The 22,045-nt window shown below is 33.4% G+C and overlaps 1 protein-coding gene across 3 annotated transcripts in view; it reads left to right on the plus strand.

The window, feature by feature from the left end:
* LOC128243078 (heat shock 70 kDa protein 12A-like) overlaps positions 1-22,045 on the plus strand; it is a 45,472-nt gene that overhangs the window by 3,758 nt on the left and 19,669 nt on the right. For all 3 annotated transcript variants that reach the window (XM_052960589.1, XM_052960588.1, XM_052960590.1), the window contains exon 3: positions 2,521-2,699. The gene's annotated coding sequence lies outside the window, so the exon portion shown is untranslated. The remainder of the gene's footprint in view (positions 1-2,520; positions 2,700-22,045) is intronic.

The raw sequence follows: 22,045 nt of genomic DNA on the forward strand, positions 1-22,045 counted from the left end.
TGTCTTAAGATGCTTGTCATGCAACCATCTATTCCAATACACATCTTTAATATTAGATTGTAATGTTTACTTGTTGTGTGATTATATTTACAATCTGAGTTCGTACATACAAAATAGTTGACATTGTAGCTGTTTGTAATGATTCGGTGCTACAACTTGCCTTATTTATTTCAATAAGTGTTATCTAAATGCATCCTTTTATTTACATATTTATTAGCTCGACTATTCGAAGAATATGGAGAGCTATACTACTCACCCAAGCGTCGGCGTCGGCGTTACACCTTGGTTAAGGTTTTGCGTGCTATATTGCATTGAGACTTTATACAGTTCTACTCAACCATCCAACCTACTTAATTAACCAAGTTAGATAACTCTTGTTAGCATTTAATGCAAATAATTGCTCTTTATTATTTGACTTAAAAAATCAGGTTAAGGTTTTGCGTGCAAGCAAACATAGGTTGAATCTCAGCAACTACTCGAGGTATTGCATTGAGACTTAATACAATGGTACTCAATCATCCAGCCTACTTAATTAATCAAGTAAGATAACTCTAGTTTGCATTTAATGCGAATAATATGCCTTTATTATTCGACTTAGAAATTCTGGTTAAGGTTTTGCGTGCAAGCACACATAGGTTGATATCTCAGCAACTTCCTGAGGAATTGCATTGAGACTTCATACAATGGTACTCAACCATCCAACCTACTTAATTAATCAAGTTAGATAACTCTTGTTTGCATTTAATGCAAATAATTGCTCTTTTATATTTGACTTAAAAATCTGGTTAAGGTTTTGCGTGCAAGCAAACATAGGCTGAATCTCAGCAACTACTTGAGGTATTGCATTGAGACTTAATACAGTGGTACTCAATCATCCAGCCTACTTAATTAACCAAGTTAGAGAACTCTAGTTTGCATTTAAATTCAAATAATAGCCCCTTTTATAAACATAGAAATTCTGGTTAAGGTTTTGTTTGATACATCAGCGAATACATCATGTATTGCAGTGAAACTGTACACACATACTCCCAACCATTTAACCTTCTTCTTTAATCAAGTAAGATAACTCTTTCTTTCATATTATATAATTTTTGCCCCTTTATTATGTGACTTAGAAATTCTGTTTAAGGTCTTGCATGTTAGCACACATAGGATAATATCTCAGCAACTACTTGATGTTTTGCATTGAGACTTTATACAATAGTATTCAACCACCCAACGTCATTGAATAACCAAGTTAGATACTGTATTTTGTAAATAATGGCCCATTATTATTAGACTTAAAAAATCTGGTTAAAATAGTCCATGTAACCACATTTATGTTAATATCTCAGCACATCATGTATTGCATTGAAATCTAATCTAACACTGATCCTTGCATGTTTCGCCAAAACTTTTCTATCCTTACACTGAAAAACGGCAGAATAGTCGAGCGCGCTGTCTCTGTGACAGCTCTTGTTTAATGGTATTTTATTACATATTTTCTTGTGGTTTGAAGAGATTTTGTTCATGCTTTTCGATGAAACATAGAGTTTATCAGTGAAATAACAACAGTGAAAACAATGATATTTATCATTGATCATAGAAGAACTATATTTTCTATGACACTCATGGAATAAAATACGATAGTACACTGAATAAACAAATATCCTCCATTCATCAGTGAAAATAATTGTTTCAAACAGTGAAAATATCAATTTGCTGTTTTTCACCGATTTGAAATTTTTGACCGCTGTCTGTTCCAAATCAACTGTCATTGCATACGAATTGTCGCCATTTCTAAGAAAGTGTTATTAAGTGAATTATAATTCCAATTCATGGCATATATTATGAAAAATGTTTGTCTCAGTGTACTATTATTAAGCAATAAATTTCACCTTGTGAACACCAAATGTAAATACTTCAATATAAATTTTGGTGGGCGTTCGGTGAAATACATTACGATCATACACCGAAACAAACAATTATCCACCAGGTATTCTCTTCATATGCCAGTTTTGAATTATATGAAAAGCGTACATTTTAACTTTTCACTATGAATAGTTAAACCTTTTATCATTTAAAGTTACCCACTGTCTTCTAAATGCCAAAATTTGTATCATGAAACATCCTTTGAAAAAACGAATAAATTTCAACTGATAGTTCTTACTTTATAAATGATGAACATGGAGTCAGATTTGGAAATGTAGCAAATGAGTTTGACTGTGTGTTGTTAAAAGTATTTTATTTTCTGAGTTATACATAAAAGTGTGATGTAAACACTTTATATTTATTTTGCCATACGTAAAGTTGTGAAATATCTTCTATATTATACAACAGAACAAATTACTGAACATGTTACCTGCATATTTTTGCTCAATGAAATATATTTGTAGACAAATTTTAATGTTAAAAAGCAAAGAAATGTATAACATTTCTGTCTTAACCGAAGGCAATACTCCAATGTTTATATTTGATAATATTAATATGATAGAAGCAAAGTACAAGCACTTTGATTTGATAAATAATTTTATTTTAAAGAGACACCTAGAGCTTAACAATGTCGGGTTGTTGTTGAGTGATTGTGGCTACCCATTACGCCACTACCTCATGACCCCAGTTCTGCGGCCACAAGGGAGACAGCAGACAACCTACAATGCTCATGCAAGGGGGATGGTCGTTGCGGAACGAGCATTTGGACTATTGAAGTCAAGGTTCAGGTAAATGAAATAATTACCTAGTAAATGCATATACCTTCATTCCTATAAAAAAAACCTTCCGCTGCGAATATCGGTTCATTCCATGTGCATATTATTAACCAACTTAAAACTATTAAATTTTAGTAGTCATTAACAGAAAATAAATTATATGATAATAAGCATATTAATGGGTCCATATATTTTTGATCCTCTTTAACAAATTTTAGTTATTCCACAGGAAGCACATGTTGACATTGGCATTTATTTGTTATTTTTAGAAAATGCATACTGAGGCTTTAATTGTTATGTAACTCTCCTTTTTATGCAATATGATGCCATTATATATCATTGAAATGTTCATACCCCGTGATTGCCCCTAACTTTAGTAATCTCCAATAATTGAATTTCCCTTGTTTATTATATGTTAACAATTATTTCCTGCAGTAATCCTAAAATTAATTATAGAGAGTCAAGAAGTTAATTATTGTTAAATTTCTTTCCACATCCACCTTCGATAATATAAGAATACTCTTTACTTCTTTTTTGATGTTCGATCCCTGAGAGCTGTGTTAACCTTTTAAACATATCTTTGGATATATTAGAGTTTATCTTCTTTTATCAAATATTTCTGTTAATATATAAATCAAATCAAAATCAACTTCTTCATGAAGTACATCAGTGTCATGTTTTAGCAATTAATTTATAACGGTTAAAGTGACACTCTTACTCAAAATCAATACATACACATGTATGGTTAACATGATTTTTGAGTGATAAACCTTTACCTACTTACTAAATAATGCATTCATGGAAAATATTTATCAACACATTTGTAATTCTGTATTAAATATCTGAAAATGCATTTTTTTAAATGATTGGTGAGTGCTAAAAGATTTACTGTGATTTACAATCGTCTCATAAGGTAGAATTACCGTGTTTTCTTCGCCTTTCTTCCAAAAATTATTTTCCATATTTGATCAACCATTTTGTTATCTTAAAAGATTTGTATTAATTGTATTAAATTGTATTTGGCAGTAAAATGCATCTTTAACTAATCAGGGAATGTAAATAATAAACCTTCATATTGTCCAAATTCGAAATTTGTGCATGCTTCTAGTGAACAAGTAATGATGAATTATCTATTAAATCGTTTAGACGATCGTTGTACGTTTGAGATTTTCTAATTTTCCATTTTTTGATATCAACGTCTTTCGTTGGATGACACTTGGAATAGTTAAGGTTCTATCTGAGTAAACTCTTCAAACTATTAGTAAATTCCTGTTCAGATTTTACCCATTCTTCTTTAGCTTCATTCTATAAGTTTGACAATAATGGAATTCCTTAAGCATTTAACATTTCTTTATAAATTCATTTGTCTTAATCAATCCTTTTACATACTCAGTGTGTTCCATTTCGAGTATTGTTATCAAGATTTATCTTTACTGAAAACAACATTTCTAACTGTTTTACCCGTAAAACAGTGTCAAAGTAAATGATGGGAACTTTTAAAATAAAATTAGTTTATTTTTAATTTCATGGTCTTATTTGTAAATCGAGTTGTAATCCTCGAACACGATCGACTTGTAGACCTTGACTAAATATACTTCCAAGTATTGGTGCTGCTAGTGCCCCCCAAAATTAATGTTAAAACCCCTTCATTTTGCTGTTGAGATTGTCTTAATCTAAGTGGAATGTTACCTTTTCATTTAATAAGCACACTAAGTTGTCCTTTTGGAGCAGCATTTCTTATAAAATGTTTGTTTTTACCAATAGTTACCATTCAATTACCAAGTATTTTACATATCCCAGTACTTGCCAATCCATGTTATGTACCTATAACTAATGGAGCCAATATTTTTTATGAAAATTTTGCTGCCATTGGAAGTACTGTTTTTGCTAAAAGACCTGCAATAGCCCCATTACATTATATTTTTAAGTCTACCCCAGTCCGATTCCTCTTGCATGTATTTTTAACCAGGTTTTCACATAGTGAAACCTGGTTATTAGAATGGTGAACATCGTTGTTCGGGCGGGCGGGCGGCCGGGCGGCGTCAAACTCACCTATGAAACTGAATAACTTTAGTAAGGGTTGACATATCTTGACCAAACTTGGTCTATAGGAAGATTTTATGGGTACCTTTCATGGAATTGCGTTTGGAGTCCCTAGAGTCAAGGTCAAGGTTACTGTTACTAAAAGTAGAAAAACGGTTGAAACTGAATAACTTTAGTTAGGGATGACATATCTTGACTAAACTTGGTCTATAGGAAGAGTTTATGGAGACCTTTCATGGGATTGCGTTTGGGGTCCCTAGGGTCAAGGTTAAGTTTACTGTTACTAAAATAGAAAAACGGTTGAAACTGAATAGCTTTAGTTAGGGATGACATATCTTGACTAAACTTGGTCTATAGGAAGAGTTTATGGAGACCTTTCATGGGATTGCGTTTGGGGTCCCTAGGATCAAGGTTAAGGTTACTGTTACTAAAGTAGAAAAACGGTTGAAACTGAATAACTTTAGTTAGGGATGACATATCTTGACTAAACTTGGTCAATAGGAAGAGTTTATGGATACCTTTCATGGGATTGCGTTTGGGGTTCCTAGGGTCAAGGTCAAGGTCACTGTTACTAAAAATAGAAAAACGGTTGAAACTGAATAACTTTAGTTAGGGATGACATATCTTGAATAAACTTGGTCTTTAGGAAGAGTTTATGGAGACCTTTCATGGGATTGTGATTTGGGTCCCTAGGTTCAAGGTCAAGGTCACTGTTACTAAAAATAGAAAAACGGTTGAAACTGAATAACTTTAGTTAGGGATGACATATCTTGACAAAACTTGGCCATTAGGAAGAGTTCATGAATACTTTTCATGGTATTATGTTTAGGATCCCTAGAGTCATGGTCAAGGTCACTGTTACTAAAAATAGAAAAACGGTTGGAATTAAATATCTTTAGTTAGGGATGACATATCTTGACTAAACTTGGTGTACAGGAAGAGTTTGCGGAGACCATTCATAGGATTGCATTTGGGGTCCCTCGGGTCAAGGTCAAGGTCACTGACACTAAAAATATAAAAATGATTTAAACTGAATATCTTTAGTTAGGGTTCACATTTCTTGACCAAACTTGGGTCTATAAAAAGAGTTTATGGATACTTTCATGGGATTGCGTTTTGGGGTCCCTAGATTCAAGGTCAAGGTCACTGTTACTAAAAATAGAAAAACAGTTGAAGAAAAACAGTTGAAACTGAATAATTTTAGTCAGGGTCTACATATCTTGACCAAACCAGGAATAAAGGAAGAGTTTATGGATACTTTTCATGGGATTGCGTTTGGGGTCCCTAGATTCAAGGTCAAGGTCACTGTTACTAAAAATAGAAAAATGGTTGAAACTGAATAATTTGAGTTAGGGTTGACATATTCTGACACAACTTGGTATAAAGGAAGAGTTTATGGATACCTTTCAATGGATTGCATTTGGGGTCACTAGGTTCAAGGTCACTGTTACTAAAAATAGAAAAACAGACACAGACTGAAGTTCTTCTGTCAATCTTTAAAAACCTGGTTTCGTCGCATTGCGGCGTTTCTTGTTTGTTATTCATTTATGTTGCTGTTAGCATAAGTGAAATAGTCAGATTAACTGTTCATGCTTTAATCTAATGGTTATTGAACTTTTCTGATCATATGTTTTTGCCCATCCGTTAAATGTATTGATTAAATATGCAGTTTGTAAGTCATTATATCATATTCGTTTTTACGAAATGCCTCAGACATTAGGCAATCATTGACAATCATTGTCTATAGAAGTAGAAATTTGTTCTGCCATGACACGTTTTTTTTCCAGTGGTTTACTGCAGCAAGATTTATTCAAAATTTCTGCCCTAAAATGCATTTAAAACCAAAACTCAGCTTTCATTACATTGTTTTAAACAGTTCTTTCGTTTCTGGTTAGCTGTTATAGAAACACTATTTCAGCTTCTGTGTAACTTTTGTTTTTTCTTAATCTCTCGTATTAACTTTTTTTATTTCTTTATCATTGAAAGCAGTAAATAATATTCCTTTAATTATTCGTTTTATTTAAAGTAAACACTGAATGCATGATGATACTAATGTGAAAACCTACAGAAACAAGCTCAGTAGTCAAAAGTTTAAACATAAACCCCGTTCAACGACACATGGTAAACGCCAAAGACATAGAACACAAACACATAAAATCACAACAAGAAAAATCGAACAACAGCACAAAACTCCACAAACAACACAGTGCATATATTCTATATAAAAACTGGATATGTTTATCAAGGATTGTAAGGTACCGTTTTGGAACGTTAAGTAAAATGTAAATTTACTGGAGTTTAAACCAGTTTAAGTGCACAAAACTGAATAAAAAATAAACGTAAAGGTAAATCTTTTCAAAGTATGCAATAACTTGAGGAAACTTAATAATATAACAGATAATTATAAACTAATAGGTTAACCCAAATTACAATTATTAGATATCCCAACCCTATCTGCAGACGGAGGAAACCCATTCAGAGTACGTACTAATGCAAAACTTTTCAAAGATACGATGCAGTTATTGTTTGACACTATGAGCATCACGCACAGTCTGCCTTAGAAAATAAAAGGTTTAAGACTGTGTGATCATAGAGTTTCATAACAAAAAGCATCATTGTACCAAATCTATAACTCGAACGAAACCAGTTCCTTGTTGCAATATATATATATATATATATATATATATATATATATATATACTACAGATATTAAGGTGACCATATATATATTAATCTAGGCATTATGGGGACCGCTGGATTAAGGCGACAAAAATTGGTCTCCTTAATATTTTCAGTCCAGATTTGATGTATCAAATGTCAATAAATATGTCCATTGATAGTAAGTTGATAAGCTTGAATGTTTATTTACGAGATCATTTCATTGTTTTAAATCTTATTATCTTTTAATATCAAAAAAAATATTCTTAAACTTTTGTGTGTGTATATTTGTGTATCCATAAAAATAGCTATTAAGGCGACCAGGGGAAAAAATCATAATTTTGGTCAAAATAGCTATATACTAAGCATTTTTTATTTGTTTTACTTTATTTAAAGCCTATTGTATATTATCCCGAAGTTTCATTCCATAAAAAACAGAAATAAGGAAATTCGATATTTCGTGTACCATCAGCATCCAAATTTTCAAGTATACAGAAATTTAACTTTCCGGAATATAACGGAAATTTTCGGGTATCTCCGTGGTACCATCTCCGTGCAATTATGCAGTATGGCGTTCATCTCTTACGGAAAGAGAATGGTAACTTGGTAAGTGTGTAAAATACATATTTAACGTTTTTTTCGTTTATTTTTATGACTTTTGTACAGTAGTATAAATCGTCCTCCCTCTGGATGAAAAGCAAATGATTTATCCGGATTTTGAAACTAAATCACTAGTATCAACATCCGGTGTAATTTTTGCTTGTATTTTGGAGAAACTCGATTGATTTCTTGCAAACTTGGTTTACCACTACATCGTCGCTTATTATTATTTGGTATGTTCCAATCTAAAAAGGGATTTGCTCCCTTAACATCTCAGATTTTAATAAATAAAAGACGAAATGATACAAATGCCTTACATTTTGTTTGTCAATGTCATGTCATTAGTCATTCTCATCACCTTTGAATAGCAGAACAGAACGAACACTATCACCAATTCGTATTGTGGCTTTTTGCATGTGTCTTAAATTTCCATATTTTATAATAAAAGAAACAATAAAATATTTCCCTTATTCTGCCACAGTTATGCACCAGTCAATTGTAACCATGGCCCCCAGGTAGTCCAAATAATTGTACGTTGACGGATTTTTTTTAGATTTTTGATATGGCAAATCCTTCACGTACAAATTGTTTAGTATCAAAAGAGGATAGTTGTTCCGATCAGGATTCCGGGTTAAAGCATATAGCGTCTATAAAATACCATAAAAACAAGAAATATTACCAGATAATGTTATTTTATATTAGTTCCGTACACAAAAAATAAATATCCAACTTATAATTATGAGTTTGACGGCTTTTCTTCATTTCATTCTGTCAAAACATAACGATATATACATGAAGGGCACCTGCAATGCTTCAGGGCACAGTTTTAAATCGCTCGGAACATTTCGGCCATGGCCGAGTTGTTACGATTGTATAACGAGGTCTATCTCGAAGCTTTGTCGGAGGAGGCCGAGTTATTACGATTGTATCGAGTTGTTCCCCTTTGCATAATTGTTTTCTGTGTCAGTCAACTTTCGTTTTATTGGAAAGGTAAACAACTTGTTTTAATGCATTAAATGCTTTTTAGTGCAAAATAGCATTTCATTTACATGGTAACATATGAATATAACTCTTTATGATCAATTTCAACCATAAAATACTTCACTTAAAACAATTTCAATATTTTTAACCCCCCCCCCCCCGTTTTTTGCACATTCCCGTTTAGACGTTAGGGATTGGAAGAATCCCGTATAACACGTCTAATATTTTAGACTAGGCCCCCAGGCAGGTCTTGTTTATACTGTACCAGGGATAGCAGGGGAAATGGGCCATGTTTTTACGTTCCAGGTGGACCGACAGTGCTGAGTGAATGCAGTGTTATTGTTTTTGCGCTGAAAACAGGGAATGGGCCTAACCTACGATGCCCCCAGGGGCATTTGACGGGGATCTGGTCATTTCGTAACCTTACCATTTCGTAACTGCTGAATCTTGGTTATTTTGTAACCATTTTGTTAGTCAATTCGTAACCATCAATAAATCAATTAACAAGGTGATAAATAGTACACTTAGCACCTCGTTAAGTGTATTGTTCGAACCTGGATGTATATGGCACAGCAACCAAGACACCAATTGGGAGACATTACTCAAATTCTCACTAGTAACAAGCCAATAATTTATGTTACTCAATAGTTATTAGATATATATCATGGTAAATTAGAAATGATTTGTTATACTACCAATATATGTTAATTATTTTCTTACATTTTGCTTACTTATAAACAATAATTTAAGACTGATCGCGACGTATTTTTGAGTAAAATTACGTTTACATAAATGATCATTCTTGACCTATTTCATTGACTATATTTGTTTGAATTGTTTAAAACGAACAAAATTTTGTTCTGTTCTTTTCTCAATTGATCCATATTCTGCATACTTTATATCCGAAACCGACAAAAAACAGCCTAAAATTATTAGTTATGGTACAGTGGAAACTCACTAAACCGGATCTCCACAAAACCGGAATCCTCGGGATACTGGAATTTTATCAGAGTCCCGGTTTTCCCCTTCTATTTTCAATGTAAAAAAATCCCTACAAAACCTGAACCCCGGAATTCCGGATACCGGACAAAAAATCGAGAAAAATTGTTAGTTGTCAACGTAATTTTACCTTACAAAACCAGACGTTTTGTTCAAACATGTCAAAATAATTCTGTGAATTAGGAATTCGCGAATCACGTGTCATTTTGTTTTGACAGCCGGTACGTCGTTAAATATTACACCTGTGATGTTGTGTTAACACGATAATCGATAATGATGATTGCGCTGTGGATTGACTGTCGCGCGATAATCAAACGATAATCAAACTTGTGAAAAGAAAATTGATTAAAACATTTATTTGTTTGTTGCAGAAAATAAAGAACTAGAAACGGTGTTTTAGTGATCATTTTGAAGTGTTGTTTTATCTAAAGACTTCTATGATTGAATCAAATTAGAGCGGTGCTTTAATTAAACTATCAAACATACTAAACAAGCATTTAATTACGAGAGTTGTTTTATTTCAAGACATGGAAAAAAGATGGTTATAAAAACGCAGAAATGTTTAATTATGCTTATCACTTTTGCAAGTGCTTTAATCATGTCTCAACCTCCGTCTAAACATCGGACAATTGAACTGTCCCTAGAGGACAAAAGCCTTTAAAGGTTAACTCAGTTAATATATTGAGTAAACTTACTCCGTACATCGAATCCCCACTAAACCGGAAATTTTGCCCAGTCCGGACCTTGTCCGGTTTAGTGAGTTTCCAATGTATTAATTTCCAATAACAAGATACAAAATTAAACATATGGGCACATTTTTAATGCAATAAGCATATAAAAAGCGCATACTCACATTCGGCAAACTTACTACATTTTACAATACTTCTATGCAATTTAAAAAAAATGAAATTCTAAAGTTATATGGTCTATATATTTAAAAAATATTGGCTTAAGGTCATAATTCCTCTCAATGGTAGAACATCTATGAATTAAAAAATTATTACATTTAATATTCATATTATAAAAAATAGCTAGTGTGAATGTTTCTATTTGTCATAGTTTCAGAGTTTATTGGCAAATCGCACTACACTATTAGGAATAAAGAAGGAATACAACTACTAGATTTAACTTTGTTTATGTTGTTATTTTTATGTTTTATACTTACAGTAAACTTATTTTGTAAATTCAAATGGTATTAAACTAATTCCTCATAATTATAGGAGTCAACGGTTAAGATATGACCATTCGATTTCTTAACGGTTCGTATTGACTAACACAATGGTTACGAAATGACCAACAATGAGCGGTTACGAAATGACCATAATTCATTTGACAGGGCTTTTACCAGCTGTTTGTCTGTGCAGAGCGGGAATTTTACCTGGGATTGGCTGGACGGAAAGTCAAAGTCCCCGCTATTAGCAGGACCTTGGGGGCCCATGCTGCAATTGACTGTTGCATTATTTGGATTTTTTCTTAACCTTACGACACGCCCCCCTACAGTATTTTATAGTCAAGTTTAGTAACATTTATTTACAGAAATTGGATAACTTAACAAGTAAAGTAAACTGTACTGAGCTTTTGAACAAACCTACATACTTATAAATCAAAATTGATATTTTAGGGTCTACACTGAATAAACCCAAAATGTTAGTTTTGATTTGCTAAATTCGAACAGTATTTAGTCTATCCACACAAAATTTACAGGATCATCAGATAACAAATTTTCTAAAAATTCTCTGTTTGCCAAATAGGGAAGACAGGTTAAAGTGGGGTTAAAAGGTTGCTATCTGTGACCAAAAAAATACTGTTCAAAATTGTGAGTATTCATTTATCTTTCATTCAGTAAAGAGCATGCAATGGCATAGTGGTTGGATTAGATAATCTGACAGCGGTGCTGGACGTCAGGAGTTCAAATATTGTTGTGAGTTCAATGTACCAAAAGAATACTTTTGGAATACACAATTATCTATAAAAATGGCAGAGCGAATTGCCCATATTGTAGTAATGTCTTAGATCCAGCTTGGATAACTTGGACACAGTAAGCGGTTCACACCAAGGGAAATTCTCAGATTAAACAGCGCTTATGAACTTGAACATTACATTTTTCATTGAGACAAAGAAAAAACATTATTGCTGATCTTCTGAAAACAAATCTTGGATTTATATTAATCACCACCAAAAATTTAATTTTAATCACACAATGTAAACAACTGCGCCACAGATCTTATCTGTATGTTTTGGGTTTTTAAAATTTAGCAGTTAAATATAGATTAGCATACTGGTAGGTCTGGTTGGTCTGTTGCTTTAGATGCTAAGTAAACATAATGTCAGTGATTTCATCACTATTTCTATTAAAATATCAGTTTTCTTCTTCAGAGCTTCTCACATTTGCACCATTTTTTTACCATTTGAATCATAAAAAGATAACAAACAAACACGGATGGAACATTTGAAAATACAATTCAGTTGGTTTCTATTTTCATGCTCATTTTTGCTTAAAATTATTCTGCTTGAATGTGATTTATGTTGCTTAAATTTGAACTTAACTCTTTGTGAATATTTAAGGAATGTAAGGGGTCAGATTTCAGATTGCTCATTATTTCTGGAACACTAAATACTTTATTTGATTGTGTACACTGCACTTTCTTGTTAAGCATTCATCCAAATCATTTGGGTAAATATTGGCAGAAAAACTGCTTTTAGATTTATACTGGTCATCAAAACCGGCACTGACAAAACATAAGATGTGTTTAATTAATGTGCGGGAAAGAGGTTTAAAGGTGTCCGCCCACAACGAAATGCTTGCGGGTCACAGTACCCCTTCAAGTAGTTCTTGAAAAAAAATGATTCTCTCAGGTAGCGTTTGATTATGTGTACATTGTATCCTTGTATGTATTTTCAAGTGTACACATGATTTATATAAGGTTTGTACAATTTTAGTTTTATTTAAATTTTAAAATTTTGACATTTTTTTTAAGATTTGCCTGCCCCTGTCTAAACACTTCAATTCTTGGTCTTTGGACTATTGTCTGCAACTTCAAAACACACTTTTTGGAACAGGACACATTTTTCTGATATTTTATCCAGTTTGACTGCAATATAAGTTGTATTTATCAATCAAGTAAAAAATGACATTTATTTTTCCATAATTACCTGGTAGTTATTTGTTAATTTGTTTTAATTCATGGATAGGTTTATTGCGAGTGTCATGGAAAGCTGGAACTTTTCAGTACACAACATGCAAACTGAGAATGAACTGTGTGTGCCGGCTTTGTGAACAAATACGCAAGGCGGCTATGGTAAGTTGCCCCCCCCCCCCCCCGACACGCAATACAATTCGTGTTTCGCTGATCTGTTGGCTGGGATCAGATCATCCATTTGGGGATTTAGATATGTTACCCCAGCCAACAGGCTGCATGTTTAATTTAACTCAATACTAAGCTTTGTTTTAGTGCGAACATCAACATGTTTATCTAATTGCAGTTGCTGCGTGGGACAATAAAGTTAAGTCAGCAACCGTCTACCAGACTGCAAGATTCATCTCTTCCAAAGGATGTCGTACCTTTCCAGGTGGGTGTGCATTGATTGATTGATTGTGAGTTTGTGTAAATGAATAACTGTGAAACCATAACCAAATGTTGGGCTGTAAAGGTGTGTATGTGCATGCTTCACATATTCTCCATCCTTTTGGCATACTGGACCGTCATCAGACACTCTGCCATGAATGTTAGAGAGTTTAAAGCTATTTCTTATTTTCCTGTGTAACTATATTGATGTTAGATTAAATTTACGCCGCCGTGTTACTGAGTAACAATTTGAATTGGGCCAAAATCATCAAGCTAGAGCTTTGCATAATCTTTTTCAAACTTCTGCGAGATTTCTGCCCTTGACAATATTTGCTCGCAGCCCCCCTTAAAGTTGCACTTCGTTCAGTATTTGAAAGCTTACGGATACACTTTTTTGTTAATTTGAGATCTTAATGTGGCTACTTCTAAGTAAATAGATGCTCTGGGTGTTCACTGGGTGACAAAGGCTACACAGTATTGGTTGTTTCTTTTTTCTGAAAAGATGTTTCTAGTGAATTGCCCAGTTGCAGTGGTTTTGACGCCACAGAACCAGCATAGCTCCATGACAGATATATATGTTTTCGTCATTGATGTCAGTACTGCTGTATTGGAGGCCTCACAATTTCTGTGTGGAAATGTCAACTGATACACTCATAACGGCGTATTTCTAGCATAGCTTTCATAAGTGCATGGCCATTCTCTGTCATTTTCAGATACACTGTGTTTTGTGTGGATAAGAAATGCAGAGTGGTACCACCAATCACCTAAGCCACCATTCCCCTAACAGACAATAAGCTCATGGGGACAGTTCCTGCAATTTACAGAAAAGCTCTCAATTGTAGCCCTACGAACTTAAGGTAAGCGATAAATCTGGACTTCAAGATATCTCTGTACTCACTGTAAATTTATACTTCATTTGAACAAAACATAGGGCCGAATTCAGAACAATCACTCTCACTCACACTCAATGAGTTAATCCTCTGTAATCACATAACGGTCGAGATATTTTCGAGTGAAAGGTATATCCGTATTCACAGGTGTGAGTGAGACTCAAGTGTTTTGCGTGAGTGGGACATTTGTGAGTGCTCGGCTAGGCCACATGAACCGCCCTCGAGGATTGGTTGTGAATAGGAATTGAATGAGTGTATGTGAAAAAAGTACATGGCAAGTAGAAAAGATGAAATATATCAAATATTTGGAACAAATAAGGGACATGCTCGTTCCCAGACAATATTTAAGAGACCGGTATAATCCATTGAAGTACATGTTCATTCAATAATGTGGCCATCTATAAACAAAACAAATTCAAAAGGATGCGCCTATCATATATTTGTTTTGTCTCGCAATGATCTTGAACCCCCAGCAATGTTGATGTTTGCAATTCATCAATGGCTGCAAAGACAGGCAGCTAAAGGTACGTGAAGTTAGCATCCTAGCGGCATGAGGTTGACGGACTAGCGGCCTAAATTTGTTATCTATTTCAAGGTTCAATGGTTTAAATGGAAAATAAGATAAATCAATGTTTTTAGTCGTACATTAGCGGCCTTAAATTGTTTTCTATTTCAGCGCATTTTTATATGAGTTTTCTTCTAAAACAATGCTAAAATAATTGTTTTCCTATGCAAAATACATCACGTTTGAGCGGTCTTGCGGCATGAACTTGGCGGCCTGGTGGCCTAGCGACCTAAAAATCCCCAAAACTCATCCAGCAGCCCATGAAAAGGGGGAAATGCTGATATTCGCTAAAGGATGTTGATTTATGAAAAGGACATTTAATTTATCATTGTTTTAGAAAAGAACGCATATAAAATGCTTTGGAACAGGAAACAATTTTAGGCCGCTAGTCACATGAGGCGGCTAGGCCGCCAGGCCGCTAACTTGACGCCGCTAGGCCATTTCATAGCGTGGTAAGGGAATTGATATGTATTTTCCAGCCTACATTCAGTTGATTATTATTACTATTATTGCTATTATTATTATTATTATTATTATTATTATTATTATTATTATTATAATTTTCATCATCATCAGCAGCAGCACCACCAACACCGGCAGCAGCACCACCAACACCAACACCACCATATCATCATCAACATCATCATTATTATTATTATTATCGTCATCTTCATCCATTTTCCCCTACATTTCTTGAGTTGTTTTTCACTCCGAGGTGTTATTTCCCCATAAGAAGTAGATTCATTCGCTAATTCTATCCATCTGCTATTTTTTCAACTTCCATATATTATTTTCAAACGCCCAAGACCGCTTTATGTAGAATACAAAAGCAAGATTATATATGAATACATATTTAAATTACGTGATACAATGGAAAACGGCTACATATTTAAAACAGCAACAACAATGACAACAAAAAACATGCATTTAAACATATTTTGCAACAGTTATTTGCAACCCAAAACGTTTATTTTTATTAACCAATTGTTTTAAAATGAAAATATCAGTTTTAGAATAACACTTATTATCATTTGTTTGTTGCCATAACTAACAATAAGGTACTAAAATCTCAAATAAACATATGTTTACAATGTATAATGTAAACATCACCATAGTCAAACAGATAATCCGATATGATCATGTAAACATACGTGTATAATTATATACTGTATTGCTCACTTGATGAAGTGGAGTGTTAGCGAGGCGTGTGAATACGAACAGATCACTTGAGTGTCACTCCCCATATTCCACTCAAGTGATCATTTGAGTGTCCCTTACAGGAATGTGGTTGGAGTGTGAGTGAGAGTGGATGTTCTGAATTCGGCCCTTACAATTTCAGCATCAAAATCCAGGTTTAGATCCCAGACCGAACTTTGTCTCCTTCATTAAACTTAATTTCAGATGTTCTATAAGCCACATACATGTTCACTACTTATGACGGATAAGAACTTTCGCAAATTGATTATAAATGCGTTTTCCCAGATTTACACCCTCCTCTTGCAGATACTGCCCATGGTGAAGCTTGGGTGCACCGGGCCGGTTTTCCAGCCGTGTGGAATCTCCAGCTGAACTGGGGCCGGATATTATATAAGACTCCTTAGCAGCATGGTGAGCTTTTGCGTATTTATTTCCAGGCTCATATACCCGGCCAGACTTCTGCGTTTAAGCTTTCCTGTCGTCATTTTTTTAAATAACGTATCTCAAGTCTTTCAATGAAATCACAACAGTGACACCTTTGGAGACTAGATTTAAATTAAGGAACCATTATGTGTAGAAAGCCTTTTGGGTGATTTAAAATCAAATTAGTAAACAGGATTCTCATGGTTCATGGTTTATAATTGGTCTTGTGGACCTTTCATTCTTTACTTTGGTAACAGCCGCTTAAGTATGTAAGAAGGGGGGGGGGGGTACAGATGTGATAGTAAACAGTGTTTAATAAGGTATATTTGTTTTTATTTTATCACCAGTTTGAAGGTAATAATTTTGTTAAATCAGGGTTAAGTAACAAGTTTAACACAAACACTGTAACATGTTCTTTATTTCAAATAAATCTATAAATTATCTCTGGAGAATTTAGTCTGATCTCCATTTCTCAGAAAATGTAGCTGTCTAAGTGCCTATTCCATCAATGAGTATCACTGTCTTTAAATTGCTGTTGCGGTACAGTTTAAATAGCAAAAGTTTTATGGCCCTGCTTGTTTGCAACTCCTCATTCATTTTTGTACAGCGAGAAAAGTAAGGGAATTCTAGAGATTTACTAGAATTATGGATTGTTTTTCTTGAGTTACACAGTACATAAGGAGGAATAAGTGTGTACACAACTCCTCATTTTATTCCTGTTTATTATTTATATATGTAACATAGATGTGTACAAGACTTAGAAACTTGACATAAAAGAGCTCACTTTGATAAATTTTCTCAAAAAAAGATATCTTTACTGTTAAAGTAAGAACTTTTACTGCATAGTAAGTAATGTCTTCTGCTCATCTTTATGACATCATTACATGGAATGGAAACTTCCCAAGATACATTTCCACATGGCGCAGCTCATTTATATATATTGCTGATGGATTGTTTAGAAAGGGACAGTTTTAATTGGACAAAATGTTTTAATCGCCATTTTACAGAGTGCCAGCCAGTCATTGCTGTTCTTGCATTGCTGAGGAGGACAGTCCTGCCAACATAACAGTTTGTTCAATAACAGGTAAAAAACTGGTCTCACTTTACATTTTCAACCACTGCCAGATAATATAATCTTATATAATGATAACTCCTTCTTCACAACTGGTGTTAAATATATAATGATTAAACAAACAATAAAATGGAAATTATGCTCTTTAAACTCAGAACCATTATTGACTGTCAGATGCTACTGGTAAATGAACTGGTCTTGATGTCCTTTTCTTGAGATAATAACTATTTGCATTTTACCCCGGTACTACTATTGTACATTCAATAGAAAATCGTCTTGTTTGTATTGTTAAATGGCTTTATAATGTTCCCCACTTCCTGATTCTTGACAATTACATGAACAAATGACAATCCTACTACCATTTAAAGTTTGATTAAATTTCGGACAAATGTGTTTGTTTTAATTAGCCTTCTGCTTAAAGTAAGGGTATATATACTGGGCAAGAAGTGCTGAATTTCATCGTGAATGACAGTGATTATCCATAGTTTGAATTTGGTTCGGACATGTTTGACGGGAATTCAAAGACATTTTTTTGTCATCATTTTCGCATACATTGGTTCATTCTAAGATAAAAAATATAACCTTTTTCAAAATGTTTAATCTGTGAGAGTGCAGCTTTAATAGACCTGTAAAGACTTGTCGATGTGAAACTAAACTCTCAATCAAACTTTGGTAAAAGATCAAATGCGGGGCTCCGTGTGCGGCATAGACTGTGTTAATTTTTATTTAATATGATGAAGAGCTAGTTAAGTTATCTTTGTTAAAAGTCTTCATTTGAAGCAAAATATGTTTCAATACCCTGTATGAATTTTCTTCACTGGATATTGATTTATAAAAAACATTGCTCCAGGGTGTGGAGCTATTTTTTGCTATATGTCTATATGGAAAAATCTTCTCCTCAGAAGTCAACTTTGTTCCCCAATGTGCAAGGCACAAACGGTGGAAATAATTTCAATAAAAGTCACTGATTATTATTATTGTTATTATTATTAATAAACTTTTACTATTTCAGGAGACAAACAGAAACACAGAGGTGCTATACATTCTGATGGAAAAACAAAAGCATCTCCCATCATTTTGGCGTGGCTCAGATCAAGAGGAGAATTTTAAGAAAGGTAATAACTGAGCGACTAAGAACATGCAAGTTGCACTGGTTAGAGTGTAAGACCCATCTCCCTTCATAAGAATTGATAATCATCACTGTATTAAATCAAGAAATTGAAACGTAAGTGTCTTGTCTTTTGCAGTGTTTTTGAAATATAATATAATTTTAAAAAAACTAAATTATTATTTAATATGATTGTGAATGTGTGATGTTTTCTTGTGATCATTCACTCTCAAAAACCAGATACTAAAAACATATTTGTAGATTTTTTTGTTTTACTTGTAAATATAGTTTTAAGGTTGTATTTTAGGCAAAGCCTTTTATTCTGCTCAATACAAACTTAAATATTGTAAGAGTTATGGCCCTTTGTAATTTTTTAAACAAATACATTTTTTTTATGTTTTTGTAAGCCCATTATTAAGGGACTTTTAATATTTTCACCAGCTGCATAATAAAGTCAGACCAAAAGTGTTCAGTAAGTGTCCAAACAATAACTACCAGTAAGTTAGAATCCTTTCTCAAATCAAGTGAGCGATATAGGGCCATATCTGTGTTTGTCTGACTAAAAAACAATAATCAATCTTTGAGTTAAATTGACAAATATTGTTGTAGAATGTTTTGTGAAGACATACAATTGGATTACTTTTGTGTCAATAGGATTAAGGTTTCTGCACATAAAAATTATTTAGAATTGCATTTGGGTCAGTCGGTTCACGTTCAATATTACTTGCAGTATAAGTGGAAGCAGTGACTTAAAATTAATTACCAAACAGTTTCTGCTCAATTGCTTTGAGTTAACATACAAGTTATGAAACTTGGAATACTAGTTCTTGGTGGCATAAATGAAAGACCTTGTTTTGTCACATTGACTTGTAATCAAGCACTAACTTCCTCTAAATTCTCTTCAGGTGATGGTTGGGCACACACAAGAAGACATAGATCACAGGTGTCTAGCCATATGAGTAGATAGGAGTGTCACACTCTGCCAAACTTACTTCATCAGATGAGCAGAAAGCTTCTCAAGATCCCGCACTGCACACTAAGACATAGTCTTTGACTACAACAAGGTGATGAAAGTACAGAGGTCCAATTGAAATCAATTCTGTGCTGCTGTCATTTCTTCATTCTGGAAGTCGATGGACATGATTTATTATGGCATCAAGTGTGCAGTTTGCCGACTATCAGCAGTCTTGTTCACCAGCTGTGCAACTTGAGCTGGTAGCTTTATTGCTTGAAGCCACTGCATAAGAGGGGGAAGGTGCAGGCTCATCAAAAAGTCTCAAAAGTTGAAACTAGGAAAAGAAGTTTATCAAGAGTGTGAATCTATTTTGAAAACAATCGTTACAATGATTTGGTTTCCTTTGAAACTTCATACATACTATGAATTGAGATGCTTAAATAAAAAAACGCTATTCAAATATCAGGAAACTGCCTTTTTCATACTAAAGGGTAAATGATGTCGCCATTTCCTGTATGTATTTAAATAAGATATGTTTCCACAATTAATATTTTTAGGGAATTTTTCTCAACCTAATGAATGAGATTAAATTGTACAGCGTTATATGAGGTTAATATGTTTTCTCATTCTTTAAAATTGGTGAAAAATTGTCAGAAGATAATTAGACCAGTATCCATTACTGCAATCATACAATCAAATATACAGGGACAAGCCCACTGGGCATATAATATAATTAAACCCTGTTTAGGGGCACGAGGCAAACAGTGTTACTTTCAAACGTTAAAGCTGCACTCTCACACTTTGGATGTTTTGACAACTTTTTTCATTTTATGTCTTGGATTGGAACCATCCAATTTTTGCGAAAAATTAAACCCAAGATTTTTCTATTTAAGTTAAAACATTGATATTTTTTATGCACTTTTCTTAAACCGTTAGTAACATTAATTTTCGAACGAAAATATGAAATCTGCGATCTGATCTTTTGTCAGCAATCTTTTATCATTGGTTTGCAGATAATTATGCAAAAACTTGCTCATTCGAAGACAAAAAAAGTTGTGGAAACGGTATATCTGTGAGAGTGCAGCTCTAAATGTTTAATTGCTTGATTTTACTACTGTATTAGAAATTACAGGGATTGGGGCATATTTTAAGTGTTTTTATTGCTTGTTTTTGATTCATACAGTCATACTTTATTCTTCAGGGCACAACTTACAAATAAACAAAACTGGAAAATGGTCATATCAAAAGGTCAAAGATAATGCAAGTTGGACAATCATATTGTTCATGGCTTGTATTTTTGGTATATTTTGTTGCATATGCTATAGAAAAGTTGAAAGTTAAAAATAAATTCGTAGTTGAAATGATGGCTTTGAATGATATTGTCAGATGAGAAACGGCACTATTAAGAAATAGGTATAATGGTACTTTATTTATTTTAATCAATTTTAGATATTATGAAAATTATTATCTTATTTAGTACATGAGACCTTTTAAACAGTTATTGACAATATAACAATGTGTATATGAAGCTTTAGATCAAAACTTAAAGCTGCACTCTTACAGATTGTCAGTTTAGACACAAAATTGTCTCAAAATCGGCTGATTTGGTTATCATTCCTTTAATTCAGTCATATTAGATAATTCACAATAGAACCAATCAAAAATGTTTGGTAAAACTGCCGAAAAAGTAATTTACATTAAATTGTTTGTAATGCTTTTAGTCATTGTTCGTAATGCTTTTAGTCATAAAACATCATTTTTTTAACATAAATATGATGAACTGCAATCTGATCTTTTTTCAGCAGTCTTATATCACTTAAAATTGGGTCTAGACATTTCTGCAAAAAATACTCCATTTATTGACAAACAATAAAAGAGTACCGGTAGTCAAAACGATCAATCGGTGAGATTGCAGCTTTAAATACACCTTTTAAGACCGCCGTAAAATTCCAATGGTTTGCCTAAATCTTTAAAGCTAGCATACTGTTTAATTGACAACCATACTTATTGTTTAAAATATGTCATGATATCTTTGTACAATGTGTTTATATAATTCATTAAAGAAGTCAAAACAAATTTGTTTACCTTGTAATTTGTTATCTGTTATTTAAATGACTCAGACAAAAATGGGAACGTCAGTGCTAGTTCTTTTACTATTAACATCCCATAAAGTTTCTATTGGTGTAGCAGCAAGGAGGTGTTACATTAATTATGCATCATTTAAACCAAATTATACATTCATATGCACATCATACAGGCGTGTAGCCGCCTATACGTGAATACGCGGCTGAATCCACATGA

This window comes from Mya arenaria, chromosome 8 (assembly GCF_026914265.1).
Source record: "Mya arenaria isolate MELC-2E11 chromosome 8, ASM2691426v1".
NCBI lineage: Eukaryota > Metazoa > Mollusca > Bivalvia > Myida > Myidae > Mya > Mya arenaria.